This window comes from Azolla caroliniana, unplaced genomic scaffold, assembly GCF_043228905.1.
Source record: "Azolla caroliniana isolate FFs.n. ecotype wild unplaced genomic scaffold, voAzoCaro1.0.p SCAF_191, whole genome shotgun sequence".
NCBI classification, from domain to species: Eukaryota; Viridiplantae; Streptophyta; class Polypodiopsida; order Salviniales; family Salviniaceae; genus Azolla; species Azolla caroliniana.
In genome coordinates this window covers 37,915-56,212 of record NW_028230626.1, presented here as the reverse complement: position 1 = coordinate 56,212, position 18,298 = coordinate 37,915, and the positions used below count along the sequence as shown (strand labels likewise).

Genomic DNA, 18,298 nt, shown 5'->3' with positions numbered 1-18,298 from the left:
AGGATTGCTCTCACACACTCTCGTTTTTAACATTTAATCATTTCAAGGGGTTTTATCGATGTGACATTACATAATGATCTATGATGTATCTAGTTTTTCCAATGGCTATTGTTGTACCCCGGAGTCTCGTGTAAAAAACAAGGATCCGAACCAACTAGACTACAATAGAATTGATTCAGTACATGAATTAGTTAATATAATATTCTAGTGCTTTGCTTCAAATAAAGAACTATGACGCAATGTTGATCGAGAGTTCACCATTATTCTACAATCTATGCGTATTTCGGGAAACTCTATGAAGTTATCCAAACTATAATTGTCGGTGTACTAATTTGTCGTAACCATGCTGACAAATAACCACGACTAAATATATTGTTTCTTCTTGTCCCGAACAACCTAATGTTTTGTCAAATTTCATTTGAAACCTCTCCTATTAATTGAATAATGGGATTAAGTTTGCAAGCATCAACAAAAAACTGAGGATTATTCTAACACACTTTCATTTTTAACATTTAGTAATGTCAAGGGTTTTTATCGATGCCACATTAACTCATGATATATGATAGATCTACTTGTACCCGGGCGTCTCAGGTAGAAAGCAAGGATCCGAGGCAACTTGATTACAATGGAATTCATTTAGTAAATGAAATAGTTAATGTACCATTCTAGCCCTTTGTTACAAATAAAGAAACATGGTGCAATGCTCATCGACATTTGACCATTATTCTGCAATCTATGCGTATTTTTTGAAATTGTATCCAGTTATCCAAACTATAATTGTTGGTGTACCAATTTGTCGTACCAATGTTGACGAATAACCACAACCAAAGATACTGCTTCTTGTTGTCCCGAACAACATAAGGTTTTGTCCAATTTCATTTGAAACCTCTACCATTAATCGAATAATGGGATTAAGTTTAGAAATTGATGTTAGGAGAGAAAAATCAAAGTAATGTTCGTCATGAATCCTTCAAACATAATATTGACTATTTTGTTAATTGTACATTATCGTAACATCTACTTTAGGTCTTGAGTTTTTGAGTCGTCAAACAGTTAACACATGATATGCGTCCGAAATTTAATATATGATATTGTCGTTTCCATTGCCGGGAGTTGAACCCGGGTCTCTCGGGTGAGAGCCGAGTATCCTAACCAACTAGACTACAATGGATCACATGTTGTGCGCTTTTTATCGTAACAATCATTGATTCGTAATAAATAATATTTATATATTGCTTAAAGAAGGATCCGAACCAACAAGACTACAATGGAATTCATTTAGTAAATGATTTAGTTAATGTAATATTCTAGTGGTTTACTTCAAATATAGAAACATGGTGCAATGCTCATCGACAGTTGACCAATAGTCTGCCATCTATGCGTATTGCTTGAAATTGTATTGTGATATCCAAACTATAATTGTTGGTGTACTAATTTGTCGTACCAATGTTGACGATTAACCAAAACCAAATATACTGCTTCTTGTTGTCCCGAACAACATAATGTTGTCCCTAACCAACTAGATTACAATGGCTCCTATCTTGTGTATAGATATATTGCAATCATAGATTAGTAATAAATAGTATTTACATATTGCGCAAGCATCAACAAGAAACTGAGGATTGCTCTCACACACTCTCGTTTTTAACATTTAATCATTTCAAGGGGTTTTATCGATGTGACATTACATAATGATCTATGATGTATCTAGTTTTTCCAATGGCTATTGTTGTACCCCGGAGTCTCGTGTAAAAAACAAGGATCCGAACCAACTAGACTACAATAGAATTGATTCAGTACATGAATTAGTTAATATAATATTCTAGTGCTTTGCTTCAAATAAAGAACTATGACGCAATGTTGATCGAGAGTTCACCATTATTCTACAATCTATGCGTATTTCGGGAAACTCTATGAAGTTATCCAAACTATAATTGTCGGTGTACTAATTTGTCGTAACCATGCTGACAAATAACCACGACTAAATATATTGTTTCTTCTTGTCCCGAACAACCTAATGTTTTGTCAAATTTCATTTGAAACCTCTCCTATTAATTGAATAATGGGATTAAGTTTGCAAGCATCAACAAAAAACTGAGGATTATTCTAACACACTTTCATTTTTAACATTTAGTAATGTCAAGGGCTTTTATCGATGCCACATTAACTCATGATATATGATAGATCTACTTGTACCCGGGCGTCTCAGGTAGAAAGCAAGGATCCGAGGCAACTTGATTACAATGGAATTCATTTAGTAAATGAAATAGTTAATGTACCATTCTAGCCCTTTGTTACAAATAAAGAAACATGGTGCAATGCTCATCGACATTTGACCATTATTCTGCAATCTATGCGTATTTTTTGAAATTGTATCCAGTTATCCAAACTATAATTGTTGGTGTACCAATTTGTCGTACCAATGTTGACGAATAACCACAACCAAAGATACTGCTTCTTGTTGTCCCGAACAACATAAGGTTTTGTCCAATTTCATTTGAAACCTCTACCATTAATCGAATAATGGGATTAAGTTTAGAAATTGATGTTAGGAGAGAAAAATCAAAGTAATGTTCGTCATGAATCCTTCAAACATAATATTGACTATGTTGTTAATTGTACATTATCGTAACATCTACTTTAGGTCTTGAGTTTTTGAGTCGTCAAACAGTTAACACATGATATGCGTCCGAAATTTAATATATGATATTGTCGTTTCCATTGCCGGGAGTTGAACCCGGGTCTCTCGCGTGAGAGCCGAGTATCCTAACCAACTAGACTACAATGGATCACATGTTGTGCGCTTTTTATCGTAACAATCATTGATTCGTAATAAATAATATTTATATATTGCTTAAACAAGGATCCGAACCAACAAGACTACAATGGAATTCATTTAGTAAATGATTTAGTTAATGTAATATTCTAGTGGTTTACTTCAAATATAGAAACATGGTGCAATGCTCATCGACAGTTGACCAATAGTCTGCCATCTATGCGTATTGCTTGAAATTGTATTGTGATATCCAAACTATAATTGTTGGTGTACTAATTTGTCGTACCAATGTTGACGATTAACCAAAACCAAAGATACTGCTTCTTGTTGTCCCGAACAACATAATGTTGTCCCTAACCAACTAGATTACAATGGCTCCTATCTTGTGTATAGATATATTGCAATCATAGATTAGTAATAAATAGTATTTACATATTGCGCAAGCATCAACAAGAAATTGAGGATTGCTCTCACACACTCTCGTTTTTAACATTTAATCATTTCAAGGGGTTTTATCGATGTGACATTACATAATGATCTATGATGTATCTAGTTTTTCCAATGGCTATTGTTGTACCCCGGAGTCTCGTGTAAAAAACAAGGATCCGAACCAACTAGACTACAATAGAATTGATTCAGTACATGAATTAGTTAATATAATATTCTAGTGCTTTGCTTCAAATAAAGAACTATGACGCAATGTTGATCGAGAGTTCACCATTATTCTACAATCTATGCGTATTTCGGGAAACTCTATGAAGTTATCCAAACTATAATTGTCGGTGTACTAATTTGTCGTAACCATGCTGACAAATAACCACGACTAAATATATTGTTTCTTCTTGTCCCGAACAACCTAATGTTTTGTCAAATTTCATTTGAAACCTCTCCTATTAATTGAATAATGGGATTAAGTTTGCAAGCATCAACAAAAAACTGAGGATTATTCTAACACACTTTCATTTTTAACATTTAGTAATGTCAAGGGCTTTTATCGATGCCACATTAACTCATGATATATGATAGATCTACTTGTACCCGGGCGTCTCAGGTAGAAAGCAAGGATCCGAGGCAACTTGATTACAATGGAATTCATTTAGTAAATGAAATAGTTAATGTACCATTCTAGCCCTTTGTTACAAATAAAGAAACATGGTGCAATGCTCATCGACATTTGACCATTATTCTGCAATCTATGCGTATTTTTTGAAATTGTATCCAGTTATCCAAACTATAATTGTTGGTGTACCAATTTGTCGTACCAATGTTGACGAATAACCACAACCAAAGATACTGCTTCTTGTTGTCCCGAACAACATAAGGTTTTGTCCAATTTCATTTGAAACCTCTACCATTAATCGAATAATGGGATTAAGTTTAGAAATTGATGTTAGGAGAGAAAAATCAAAGTAATGTTCGTCATGAATCCTTCAAACATAATATTGACTATGTTGTTAATTGTACATTATCGTAACATCTACTTTAGGTCTTGAGTTTTTGAGTCGTCAAACAGTTAACACATGATATGCGTCCGAAATTTAATATATGATATTGTCGTTTCCATTGCCGGGAGTTGAACCCGGGTCTCTCGGGTGAGAGCCGAGTATCCTAACCAACTAGACTACAATGGATCACATGTTGTGCGCTTTTTATCGTAACAATCATTGATTCGTAATAAATAATATTTATATATTGCTTAAACAAGGATCCGAACCAACAAGACTACAATGGAATTCATTTAGTAAATGATTTAGTTAATGTAATATTCTAGTGGTTTACTTCAAATATAGAAACATGGTGCAATGCTCATCGACAGTTGACCAATAGTCTGCCATCTATGCGTATTGCTTGAAATTGTATTGTGATATCCAAACTATAATTGTTGGTGTACTAATTTGTCGTACCAATGTTGACGATTAACCAAAACCAAAGATACTGCTTCTTGTTGTCCCGAACAACATAATGTTGTCCCTAACCAACTAGATTACAATGGCTCCTATCTTGTGTATAGATATATTGCAATCATAGATTAGTAATAAATAGTATTTACATATTGCGCAAGCATCAACAAGAAACTGAGGATTGCTCTCACACACTCTCGTTTTTAACATTTAATCATTTCAAGGGGTTTTATCGATGTGACATTACATAATGATCTATGATGTATCTAGTTTTTCCAATGGCTATTGTTGTACCCCGGAGTCTCGTGTAAAAAACAAGGATCCGAACCAACTAGACTACAATAGAATTGATTCAGTACATGAATTAGTTAATATAATATTCTAGTGCTTTTCTTCAAATAAAGAACTATGACGCAATGTTGATCGAGAGTTCACCATTATTCTACAATCTATGCGTATTTCGGGAAACTCTATGAAGTTATCCAAACTATAATTGTCGGTGTACTAATTTGTCGTAACCATGCTGACAAATAACCACGACTAAATATATTGTTTCTTCTTGTCCCGAACAACCTAATGTTTTGTCAAATTTCATTTGAAACCTCTCCTATTAATTGAATAATGGGATTAAGTTTGCAAGCATCAACAAAAAACTGAGGATTATTCTAACACACTTTCATTTTTAACATTTAGTAATGTCAAGGGCTTTTATCGATGCCACATTAACTCATGATATATGATAGATCTACTTGTACCCGGGCGTCACAGGTAGAAAGCAAGGATCCGAGGCAACTTGATTACAATGGAATTCATTTAGTAAATGAAATAGTTAATGTACCATTCTAGCCCTTTGTTACAAATAAAGAAACATGGTGCAATGCTCATCGACATTTGACCATTATTCTGCAATCTATGCGTATTTTTTGAAATTGTATCCAGTTATCCAAACTATAATTGTTGGTGTACCAATTTGTCGTACCAATGTTGACGAATAACCACAACCAAAGATACTGCTTCTTGTTGTCCCGAACAACATAAGGTTTTGTCCAATTTCATTTGAAACCTCTACCATTAATCGAATAATGGGATTAAGTTTAGAAATTGATGTTAGGAGAGAAAAATCAAAGTAATGTTCGTCATGAATCCTTCAAACATAATATTGACTATTTTGTTAATTGTACATTATCGTAACATCTACTTTAGGTCTTGAGTTTTTGAGTCGTCAAACAGTTAACACACGATATGCGTCCGAAATTTAATATATGATATTGTCGTTTCCATTGCCGGGAGTTGAACCCGGGTCTCTCGGGTGAGAGCCGAGTATCCTAACCAACTAGACTACAATGGATCACATGTTGTGCGCTTTTTATCGTAACAATCATTGATTCGTAATAAATAATATTTATATATTGCTTAAAGAAGGATCCGAACCAACAAGACTACAATGGAATTCATTTAGTAAATGATTTAGTTAATGTAATATTCTAGTGGTTTACTTCAAATATAGAAACATGGTGCAATGCTCATCGACATTTGACCAATAGTCTGCGATCTATGCGTATTGCTTGAAATTGTATTGTGATATCCAAACTATAATTGTTGGTGTAGTAATTTGTCGTACCAATGTTGACGATTAACCAAAACCAAATATACTGCTTCTTGTTGTCCCGAACAACATAATGTTGTCCCTAACCAACTAGATTACAATGGCTCCTATCTTGTGTATAGATATATTGCAATCATAGATTAGTAGTAAATAGTATTTACATATTGCGCAAGCATCAACAAGAAATTGAGGATTGCTCTCACACACTCTCGTTTTTAACATTTAATCATTTCAAGGGGTTTTATCGATGTGACATTACATAATGATCTATGATGTATCTAGTTTTTCCAATGGCTATTGTTGTACCCCGGAGTCTCGTGTAAAAAACAAGGATCCGAACCAACTAGACTACAATAGAATTGATTCAGTACATGAATTAGTTAATATAATATTCTAGTGCTTTGCTTCAAATAAAGAACTATGACGCAATGTTGATCGAGAGTTCACCATTATTCTACAATCTATGCGTATTTCGGGAAACTCTATGAAGTTATCCAAACTATAATTGTCGGTGTACTAATTTGTCGTAACCATGCTGACAAATAACCACGACTAAATATATTGTTTCTTCTTGTCCCGAACAACCTAATGTTTTGTCAAATTTCATTTGAAACCTCTCCTATTAATTGAATAATGGGATTAAGTTTGCAAGCATCAACAAAAAACTGAGGATTATTCTAACACACTTTCATTTTTAACATTTAGTAATGTCAAGGGTTTTTATCGATGCCACATTAACTCATGATATATGATAGATCTACTTGTACCCGGGCGTCTCAGGTAGAAAGCAAGGATCCGAGGCAACTTGATTACAATGGAATTCATTTAGTAAATGAAATAGTTAATGTACCATTCTAGCCCTTTGTTACAAATAAAGAAACATGGTGCAATGCTCATCGACATTTGACCATTATTCTGCAATCTATGCGTATTTTTTGAAATTGTATCCAGTTATCCAAACTATAATTGTTGGTGTACCAATTTGTCGTACCAATGTTGACGAATAACCACAACCAAAGATACTGCTTCTTGTTGTCCCGAACAACATAAGGTTTTGTCCAATTTCATTTGAAACCTCTACCATTAATCGAATAATGGGATTAAGTTTAGAAATTGATGTTAGGAGAGAAAAATCAAAGTAATGTTCGTCATGAATCCTTCAAACATAATATTGACTATTTTGTTAATTGTACATTATCGTAACATCTACTTTAGGTCTTGAGTTTTTGAGTCGTCAAACAGTTAACACATGATATGCGTCCGAAATTTAATATATGATATTGTCGTTTCCATTGCCGGGAGTTGAACCCGGGTCTCTCGGGTGAGAGCCGAGTATCCTAACCAACTAGACTACAATGGATCACATGTTGTGCGCTTTTTATCGTAACAATCATTGATTCGTAATAAATAATATTTATATATTGCTTAAACAAGGATCCGAACCAACAAGACTACAATGGAATTCATTTAGTAAATGATTTAGTTAATGTAATATTCTAGTGGTTTACTTCAAATATAGAAACATGGTGCAATGCTCATCGACATTTGACCAATAGTCTGCGATCTATGCGTATTGCTTGAAATTGTATTGTGATATCCAAACTATAATTGTTGGTGTAGTAATTTGTCGTACCAATGTTGACGATTAACCAAAACCAAATATACTGCTTCTTGTTGTCCCGAACAACATAATGTTGTCCCTAACCAACTAGATTACAATGGCTCCTATCTTGTGTATAGATATATTGCAATCATAGATTAGTAATAAATAGTATTTACATATTGCGCAAGCATCAACAAGAAATTGAGGATTGCTCTCACACACTCTCGTTTTTAACATTTAATCATTTCAAGGGGTTTTATCGATGTGACATTACATAATGATCTATGATGTATCTAGTTTTTCCAATGGCTATTGTTGTACCCCGGAGTCTCGTGTAAAAAACAAGGATCCGAACCAACTAGACTACAATAGAATTGATTCAGTACATGAATTAGTTAATATAATATTCTAGTGCTTTGCTTCAAATAAAGAACTATGACGCAATGTTGATCGAGAGTTCACCATTATTCTACAATCTATGCGTATTTCGGGAAACTCTATGAAGTTATCCAAACTATAATTGTCGGTGTACTAATTTGTCGTAACCATGCTGACAAATAACCACGACTAAATATATTGTTTCTTCTTGTCCCGAACAACCTAATGTTTTGTCAAATTTCATTTGAAACCTCTCCTATTAATTGAATAATGGGATTAAGTTTGCAAGCATCAACAAAAAACTGAGGATTATTCTAACACACTTTCATTTTTAACATTTAGTAATGTCAAGGGTTTTTATCGATGCCACATTAACTCATGATATATGATAGATCTACTTGTACCCGGGCGTCTCAGGTAGAAAGCAAGGATCCGAGGCAACTTGATTACAATGGAATTCATTTAGTAAATGAAATAGTTAATGTACCATTCTAGCCCTTTGTTACAAATAAAGAAACATGGTGCAATGCTCATCGACATTTGACCATTATTCTGCAATCTATGCGTATTTTTTGAAATTGTATCCAGTTATCCAAACTATAATTGTTGGTGTACCAATTTGTCGTACCAATGTTGACGAATAACCACAACCAAAGATACTGCTTCTTGTTGTCCCGAACAACATAAGGTTTTGTCCAATTTCATTTGAAACCTCTACCATTAATCGAATAATGGGATTAAGTTTAGAAATTGATGTTAGGAGAGAAAAATCAAAGTAATGTTCGTCATGAATCCTTCAAACATAATATTGACTATTTTGTTAATTGTACATTATCGTAACATCTACTTTAGGTCTTGAGTTTTTGAGTCGTCAAACAGTTAACACATGATATGCGTCCGAAATTTAATATATGATATTGTCGTTTCCATTGCCGGGAGTTGAACCCGGGTCTCTCGGGTGAGAGCCGAGTATCCTAACCAACTAGACTACAATGGATCACATGTTGTGCGCTTTTTATCGTAACAATCATTGATTCGTAATAAATAATATTTATATATTGCTTAAAGAAGGATCCGAACCAACAAGACTACAATGGAATTCATTTAGTAAATGATTTAGTTAATGTAATATTCTAGTGGTTTACTTCAAATATAGAAACATGGTGCAATGCTCATCGACATTTGACCAATAGTCTGCGATCTATGCGTATTGCTTGAAATTGTATTGTGATATCCAAACTATAATTGTTGGTGTAGTAATTTGTCGTACCAATGTTGACGATTAACCAAAACCAAATATACTGCTTCTTGTTGTCCCGAACAACATAATGTTGTCCCTAACCAACTAGATTACAATGGCTCCTATCTTGTGTATAGATATATTGCAATCATAGATTAGTAGTAAATAGTATTTACATATTGCGCAAGCATCAACAAGAAATTGAGGATTGCTCTCACACACTCTCGTTTTTAACATTTAATCATTTCAAGGGGTTTTATCGATGTGACATTACATAATGATCTATGATGTATCTAGTTTTTCCAATGGCTATTGTTGTACCCCGGAGTCTCGTGTAAAAAACAAGGATCCGAACCAACTAGACTACAATAGAATTGATTCAGTACATGAATTAGTTAATATAATATTCTAGTGCTTTGCTTCAAATAAAGAACTATGACGCAATGTTGATCGAGAGTTCACCATTATTCTACAATCTATGCGTATTTCGGGAAACTCTATGAAGTTATCCAAACTATAATTGTCGGTGTACTAATTTGTCGTAACCATGCTGACAAATAACCACGACTAAATATATTGTTTCTTCTTGTCCCGAACAACCTAATGTTTTGTCAAATTTCATTTGAAACCTCTCCTATTAATTGAATAATGGGATTAAGTTTGCAAGCATCAACAAAAAACTGAGGATTATTCTAACACACTTTCATTTTTAACATTTAGTAATGTCAAGGGTTTTTATCGATGCCACATTAACTCATGATATATGATAGATCTACTTGTACCCGGGCGTCTCAGGTAGAAAGCAAGGATCCGAGGCAACTTGATTACAATGGAATTCATTTAGTAAATGAAATAGTTAATGTACCATTCTAGCCCTTTGTTACAAATAAAGAAACATGGTGCAATGCTCATCGACATTTGACCATTATTCTGCAATCTATGCGTATTTTTTGAAATTGTATCCAGTTATCCAAACTATAATTGTTGGTGTACCAATTTGTCGTACCAATGTTGACGAATAACCACAACCAAAGATACTGCTTCTTGTTGTCCCGAACAACATAAGGTTTTGTCCAATTTCATTTGAAACCTCTACCATTAATCGAATAATGGGATTAAGTTTAGAAATTGATGTTAGGAGAGAAAAATCAAAGTAATGTTCGTCATGAATCCTTCAAACATAATATTGACTATTTTGTTAATTGTACATTATCGTAACATCTACTTTAGGTCTTGAGTTTTTGAGTCGTCAAACAGTTAACACACGATATGCGTCCGAAATTTAATATATGATATTGTCGTTTCCATTGCCGGGAGTTGAACCCGGGTCTCTCGGGTGAGAGCCGAGTATCCTAACCAACTAGACTACAATGGATCACATGTTGTGCGCTTTTTATCGTAACAATCATTGATTCGTAATAAATAATATTTATATATTGCTTAAAGAAGGATCCGAACCAACAAGACTACAATGGAATTCATTTAGTAAATGATTTAGTTAATGTAATATTCTAGTGGTTTACTTCAAATATAGAAACATGGTGCAATGCTCATCGACATTTGACCAATAGTCTGCGATCTATGCGTATTGCTTGAAATTGTATTGTGATATCCAAACTATAATTGTTGGTGTAGTAATTTGTCGTACCAATGTTGACGATTAACCAAAACCAAATATACTGCTTCTTGTTGTCCCGAACAACATAATGTTGTCCCTAACCAACTAGATTACAATGGCTCCTATCTTGTGTATAGATATATTGCAATCATAGATTAGTAGTAAATAGTATTTACATATTGCGCAAGCATCAACAAGAAATTGAGGATTGCTCTCACACACTCTCGTTTTTAACATTTAATCATTTCAAGGGGTTTTATCGATGTGACATTACATAATGATCTATGATGTATCTAGTTTTTCCAATGGCTATTGTTGTACCCCGGAGTCTCGTGTAAAAAACAAGGATCCGAACCAACTAGACTACAATAGAATTGATTCAGTACATGAATTAGTTAATATAATATTCTAGTGCTTTGCTTCAAATAAAGAACTATGACGCAATGTTGATCGAGAGTTCACCATTATTCTACAATCTATGCGTATTTCGGGAAACTCTATGAAGTTATCCAAACTATAATTGTCGGTGTACTAATTTGTCGTAACCATGCTGACAAATAACCACGACTAAATATATTGTTTCTTCTTGTCCCGAACAACCTAATGTTTTGTCAAATTTCATTTGAAACCTCTCCTATTAATTGAATAATGGGATTAAGTTTGCAAGCATCAACAAAAAACTGAGGATTATTCTAACACACTTTCATTTTTAACATTTAGTAATGTCAAGGGTTTTTATCGATGCCACATTAACTCATGATATATGATAGATCTACTTGTACCCGGGCGTCTCAGGTAGAAAGCAAGGATCCGAGGCAACTTGATTACAATGGAATTCATTTAGTAAATGAAATAGTTAATGTACCATTCTAGCCCTTTGTTACAAATAAAGAAACATGGTGCAATGCTCATCGACATTTGACCATTATTCTGCAATCTATGCGTATTTTTTGAAATTGTATCCAGTTATCCAAACTATAATTGTTGGTGTACCAATTTGTCGTACCAATGTTGACGAATAACCACAACCAAAGATACTGCTTCTTGTTGTCCCGAACAACATAAGGTTTTGTCCAATTTCATTTGAAACCTCTACCATTAATCGAATAATGGGATTAAGTTTAGAAATTGATGTTAGGAGAGAAAAATCAAAGTAATGTTCGTCATGAATCCTTCAAACATAATATTGACTATTTTGTTAATTGTACATTATCGTAACATCTACTTTAGGTCTTGAGTTTTTGAGTCGTCAAACAGTTAACACATGATATGCGTCCGAAATTTAATATATGATATTGTCGTTTCCATTGCCGGGAGTTGAACCCGGGTCTCTCGGGTGAGAGCCGAGTATCCTAACCAACTAGACTACAATGGATCACATGTTGTGCGCTTTTTATCGTAACAATCATTGATTCGTAATAAATAATATTTATATATTGCTTAAACAAGGATCCGAACCAACAAGACTACAATGGAATTCATTTAGTAAATGATTTAGTTAATGTAATATTCTAGTGGTTTACTTCAAATATAGAAACATGGTGCAATGCTCATCGACATTTGACCAATAGTCTGCGATCTATGCGTATTGCTTGAAATTGTATTGTGATATCCAAACTATAATTGTTGGTGTAGTAATTTGTCGTACCAATGTTGACGATTAACCAAAACCAAATATACTGCTTCTTGTTGTCCCGAACAACATAATGTTGTCCCTAACCAACTAGATTACAATGGCTCCTATCTTGTGTATAGATATATTGCAATCATAGATTAGTAATAAATAGTATTTACATATTGCGCAAGCATCAACAAGAAATTGAGGATTGCTCTCACACACTCTCGTTTTTAACATTTAATCATTTCAAGGGGTTTTATCGATGTGACATTACATAATGATCTATGATGTATCTAGTTTTTCCAATGGCTATTGTTGTACCCCGGAGTCTCGTGTAAAAAACAAGGATCCGAACCAACTAGACTACAATAGAATTGATTCAGTACATGAATTAGTTAATATAATATTCTAGTGCTTTGCTTCAAATAAAGAACTATGACGCAATGTTGATCGAGAGTTCACCATTATTCTACAATCTATGCGTATTTCGGGAAACTCTATGAAGTTATCCAAACTATAATTGTCGGTGTACTAATTTGTCGTAACCATGCTGACAAATAACCACGACTAAATATATTGTTTCTTCTTGTCCCGAACAACCTAATGTTTTGTCAAATTTCATTTGAAACCTCTCCTATTAATTGAATAATGGGATTAAGTTTGCAAGCATCAACAAAAAACTGAGGATTATTCTAACACACTTTCATTTTTAACATTTAGTAATGTCAAGGGTTTTTATCGATGCCACATTAACTCATGATATATGATAGATCTACTTGTACCCGGGCGTCTCAGGTAGAAAGCAAGGATCCGAGGCAACTTGATTACAATGGAATTCATTTAGTAAATGAAATAGTTAATGTACCATTCTAGCCCTTTGTTACAAATAAAGAAACATGGTGCAATGCTCATCGACATTTGACCATTATTCTGCAATCTATGCGTATTTTTTGAAATTGTATCCAGTTATCCAAACTATAATTGTTGGTGTACCAATTTGTCGTACCAATGTTGACGAATAACCACAACCAAAGATACTGCTTCTTGTTGTCCCGAACAACATAAGGTTTTGTCCAATTTCATTTGAAACCTCTACCATTAATCGAATAATGGGATTAAGTTTAGAAATTGATGTTAGGAGAGAAAAATCAAAGTAATGTTCGTCATGAATCCTTCAAACATAATATTGACTATTTTGTTAATTGTACATTATCGTAACATCTACTTTAGGTCTTGAGTTTTTGAGTCGTCAAACAGTTAACACATGATATGCGTCCGAAATTTAATATATGATATTGTCGTTTCCATTGCCGGGAGTTGAACCCGGGTCTCTCGGGTGAGAGCCGAGTATCCTAACCAACTAGACTACAATGGATCACATGTTGTGCGCTTTTTATCGTAACAATCATTGATTCGTAATAAATAATATTTATATATTGCTTAAAGAAGGATCCGAACCAACAAGACTACAATGGAATTCATTTAGTAAATGATTTAGTTAATGTAATATTCTAGTGGTTTACTTCAAATATAGAAACATGGTGCAATGCTCATCGACATTTGACCAATAGTCTGCGATCTATGCGTATTGCTTGAAATTGTATTGTGATATCCAAACTATAATTGTTGGTGTAGTAATTTGTCGTACCAATGTTGACGATTAACCAAAACCAAATATACTGCTTCTTGTTGTCCCGAACAACATAATGTTGTCCCTAACCAACTAGATTACAATGGCTCCTATCTTGTGTATAGATATATTGCAATCATAGATTAGTAGTAAATAGTATTTACATATTGCGCAAGCATCAACAAGAAATTGAGGATTGCTCTCACACACTCTCGTTTTTAACATTTAATCATTTCAAGGGGTTTTATCGATGTGACATTACATAATGATCTATGATGTATCTAGTTTTTCCAATGGCTATTGTTGTACCCCGGAGTCTCGTGTAAAAAACAAGGATCCGAACCAACTAGACTACAATAGAATTGATTCAGTACATGAATTAGTTAATATAATATTCTAGTGCTTTGCTTCAAATAAAGAACTATGACGCAATGTTGATCGAGAGTTCACCATTATTCTACAATCTATGCGTATTTCGGGAAACTCTATGAAGTTATCCAAACTATAATTGTCGGTGTACTAATTTGTCGTAACCATGCTGACAAATAACCACGACTAAATATATTGTTTCTTCTTGTCCCGAACAACCTAATGTTTTGTCAAATTTCATTTGAAACCTCTCCTATTAATTGAATAATGGGATTAAGTTTGCAAGCATCAACAAAAAACTGAGGATTATTCTAACACACTTTCATTTTTAACATTTAGTAATGTCAAGGGTTTTTATCAATGCCACATTAACTCATGATATATGATAGATCTACTTGTACCCGGGCGTCTCAGGTAGAAAGCAAGGATCCGAGGCAACTTGATTACAATGGAATTCATTTAGTAAATGAAATAGTTAATGTACCATTCTAGCCCTTTGTTACAAATAAAGAAACATGGTGCAATGCTCATCGACATTTGACCATTATTCTGCAATCTATGCGTATTTTTTGAAATTGTATCCAGTTATCCAAACTATAATTGTTGGTGTACCAATTTGTCGTACCAATGTTGACGAATAACCACAACCAAAGATACTGCTTCTTGTTGTCCCGAACAACATAAGGTTTTGTCCAATTTCATTTGAAACCTCTACCATTAATCGAATAATGGGATTAAGTTTAGAAATTGATGTTAGGAGAGAAAAATCAAAGTAATGTTCGTCATGAATCCTTCAAACATAATATTGACTATTTTGTTAATTGTACATTATCGTAACATCTACTTTAGGTCTTGAGTTTTTGAGTCGTCAAACAGTTAACACATGATATGCGTCCGAAATTTAATATATGATATTGTCGTTTCCATTGCCGGGAGTTGAACCCGGGTCTCTCGGGTGAGAGCCGAGTATCCTAACCAACTAGACTACAATGGATCACATGTTGTGCGCTTTTTATCGTAACAATCATTGATTCGTAATAAATAATATTTATATATTGCTTAAACAAGGATCCGAACCAACAAGACTACAATGGAATTCATTTAGTAAATGATTTAGTTAATGTAATATTCTAGTGGTTTACTTCAAATATAGAAACATGGTGCAATGCTCATCGACATTTGACCAATAGTCTGCGATCTATGCGTATTGCTTGAAATTGTATTGTGATATCCAAACTATAATTGTTGGTGTAGTAATTTGTCGTACCAATGTTGACGATTAACCAAAACCAAATATACTGCTTCTTGTTGTCCCGAACAACATAATGTTGTCCCTAACCAACTAGATTACAATGGCTCCTATCTTGTGTATAGATATATTGCAATCATAGATTAGTAATAAATAGTATTTACATATTGCGCAAGCATCAACAAGAAATTGAGGATTGCTCTCACACACTCTCGTTTTTAACATTTAATCATTTCAAGGGGTTTTATCGATGTGACATTACATAATGATCTATGATGTATCTAGTTTTTCCAATGGCTATTGTTGTACCCCGGAGTCTCGTGTAAAAAACAAGGATCCGAACCAACTAGACTACAATAGAATTGATTCAGTACATGAATTAGTTAATATAATATTCTAGTGCTTTGCTTCAAATAAAGAACTATGACGCAATGTTGATCGAGAGTTCACCATTATTCTACAATCTATGCGTATTTCGGGAAACTCTATGAAGTTATCCAAACTATAATTGTCGGTGTACTAATTTGTCGTAACCATGCTGACAAATAACCACGACTAAATATATTGTTTCTTCTTGTCCCGAACAACCTAATGTTTTGTCAAATTTCATTTGAAACCTCTCCTATTAATTGAATAATGGGATTAAGTTTGCAAGCATCAACAAAAAACTGAGGATTATTCTAACACACTTTCATTTTTAACATTTAGTAATGTCAAGGGTTTTTATCGATGCCACATTAACTCATGATATATGATAGATCTACTTGTACCCGGGCGTCTCAGGTAGAAAGCAAGGATCCGAGGCAACTTGATTACAATGGAATTCATTTAGTAAATGAAATAGTTAATGTACCATTCTAGCCCTTTGTTACAAATAAAGAAACATGGTGCAATGCTCATCGACATTTGACCATTATTCTGCAATCTATGCGTATTTTTTGAAATTGTATCCAGTTATCCAAACTATAATTGTTGGTGTACCAATTTGTCGTACCAATGTTGACGAATAACCACAACCAAAGATACTGCTTCTTGTTGTCCCGAACAACATAAGGTTTTGTCCAATTTCATTTGAAACCTCTACCATTAATCGAATAATGGGATTAAGTTTAGAAATTGATGTTAGGAGAGAAAAATCAAAGTAATGTTCGTCATGAATCCTTCAAACATAATATTGACTATTTTGTTAATTGTACATCATTGTAACATCTACTTTAGGTCTTGAGTTTTTGAGTTGTCAAACCGTTAACACATGATATTCGTCCGAAATTTAATATATGATATTGTCGTTTCCATTGTCGGGAGTTTTACCTGGGTCTCTCGGGTGAGAGCCGAGTATCCTAACCAACTAGACTACAATGGATCACATTTTGTGTGGTTTTTATCGTAACAATGTTGAGGAATAACGACAACGAAATAGACTATCTGTTGTTGTCCCGAAAAACATAATATTTATTCCAATTTCATTCGAAACCGCTACCATTAATCGAATAATGGGATTAAGTTTTGAAATGGATGTGAGGAGTAAAAAATCAAAGTAAATTTCGTTATCAATCCTTCAAACATAATATTTATTATTTTGTTAATTTTACATTATTATAACAACTACTTTACGTCGTTAGTTTTTGAGTTATTAAATAGTTAACAAATCACATGCGTCGCAAAATTTGATATATGATATTGTCCTTTCTATTCCCGGGAGTTGAACCCGGGTCTCTCGTTGTCGAGGTATTCCTCGCGGATGTGTGGAATGAGGCGGGACCTCGGGGGTCTTGTACCGAAGAGCAAGAGAGAAAGGAGAAGGGAAGAGACCCACTAGGTGCGAGCGTAGATCCACAGGGACACGGCCCTTCGACACGAAGACGCGAGCGGGAAACCAACACAGAGAGACACGAAGGTATGTATGTATATATTAACAGAGACAAACAACAAGAAGCACGAAGTTGGTTACAACCGAACAGGCCGGCGAACAGATGCCGATGCCTGTTCGTAAACGCACAGAAAGGAAAGAGTAGGTTGGAGGTGCTACCGGAAGCACTCGAGCATTCCTTAGAGCAGCGCGAGCCTCCCGAAACCTGCACAGCAAGAAGCTACGGAGTTTGCGAGCGAGAGAGAGAGAGAAGCCTCCGACCCACAAACCGACAACACTTCGTCCTCGACTCTCCGCGATCCCCTTCCTCCTCCTCGTCTCCCTCCTTTTATAGGCAAGAAGGGAGCCGTTTCCTATTAACTTCCTACCTACCGAATCTACCTACCTAGGATCTTCCATGTCCCTAATTCTCTCTTATGTATATCACAAGGCGTACGTGC

At 34.4% G+C, this 18,298-nt stretch overlaps 9 non-coding genes across 9 annotated transcripts; all 9 read right to left on the bottom strand.

Moving 5' to 3' along the window:
• Positions 1 to 1,098: 1,098 nt before the first annotated feature.
• On the bottom strand, positions 1,099 to 1,171 carry TRNAE-CUC (transfer RNA glutamic acid (anticodon CUC)). Its single transcript has one exon. It is a non-coding gene; the product is annotated as a tRNA-Glu (tRNA).
• Positions 1,172 to 4,334: 3,163 nt separating this feature from the next.
• TRNAE-CUC (transfer RNA glutamic acid (anticodon CUC)) lies at positions 4,335 to 4,407 on the bottom strand. The gene has a single exon. It is a non-coding gene; the product is annotated as a tRNA-Glu (tRNA).
• Positions 4,408 to 5,952: 1,545 nt separating this feature from the next.
• On the bottom strand, positions 5,953 to 6,025 carry TRNAE-CUC (transfer RNA glutamic acid (anticodon CUC)). The gene has a single exon. It is a non-coding gene; the product is annotated as a tRNA-Glu (tRNA).
• A 1,545-nt stretch (positions 6,026 to 7,570) lies between these two features.
• TRNAE-CUC (transfer RNA glutamic acid (anticodon CUC)) lies at positions 7,571 to 7,643 on the bottom strand. Its single transcript has one exon. It is a non-coding gene; the product is annotated as a tRNA-Glu (tRNA).
• A 1,545-nt stretch (positions 7,644 to 9,188) lies between these two features.
• On the bottom strand, positions 9,189 to 9,261 carry TRNAE-CUC (transfer RNA glutamic acid (anticodon CUC)). The gene has a single exon. It is a non-coding gene; the product is annotated as a tRNA-Glu (tRNA).
• A 1,545-nt stretch (positions 9,262 to 10,806) lies between these two features.
• On the bottom strand, positions 10,807 to 10,879 carry TRNAE-CUC (transfer RNA glutamic acid (anticodon CUC)). Its single transcript has one exon. It is a non-coding gene; the product is annotated as a tRNA-Glu (tRNA).
• A 1,545-nt stretch (positions 10,880 to 12,424) lies between these two features.
• TRNAE-CUC (transfer RNA glutamic acid (anticodon CUC)) lies at positions 12,425 to 12,497 on the bottom strand. Its single transcript has one exon. It is a non-coding gene; the product is annotated as a tRNA-Glu (tRNA).
• Positions 12,498 to 14,042: 1,545 nt separating this feature from the next.
• TRNAE-CUC (transfer RNA glutamic acid (anticodon CUC)) lies at positions 14,043 to 14,115 on the bottom strand. Its single transcript has one exon. It is a non-coding gene; the product is annotated as a tRNA-Glu (tRNA).
• Positions 14,116 to 15,660: 1,545 nt separating this feature from the next.
• On the bottom strand, positions 15,661 to 15,733 carry TRNAE-CUC (transfer RNA glutamic acid (anticodon CUC)). The gene has a single exon. It is a non-coding gene; the product is annotated as a tRNA-Glu (tRNA).
• Positions 15,734 to 18,298: the final 2,565 nt, after the last annotated feature.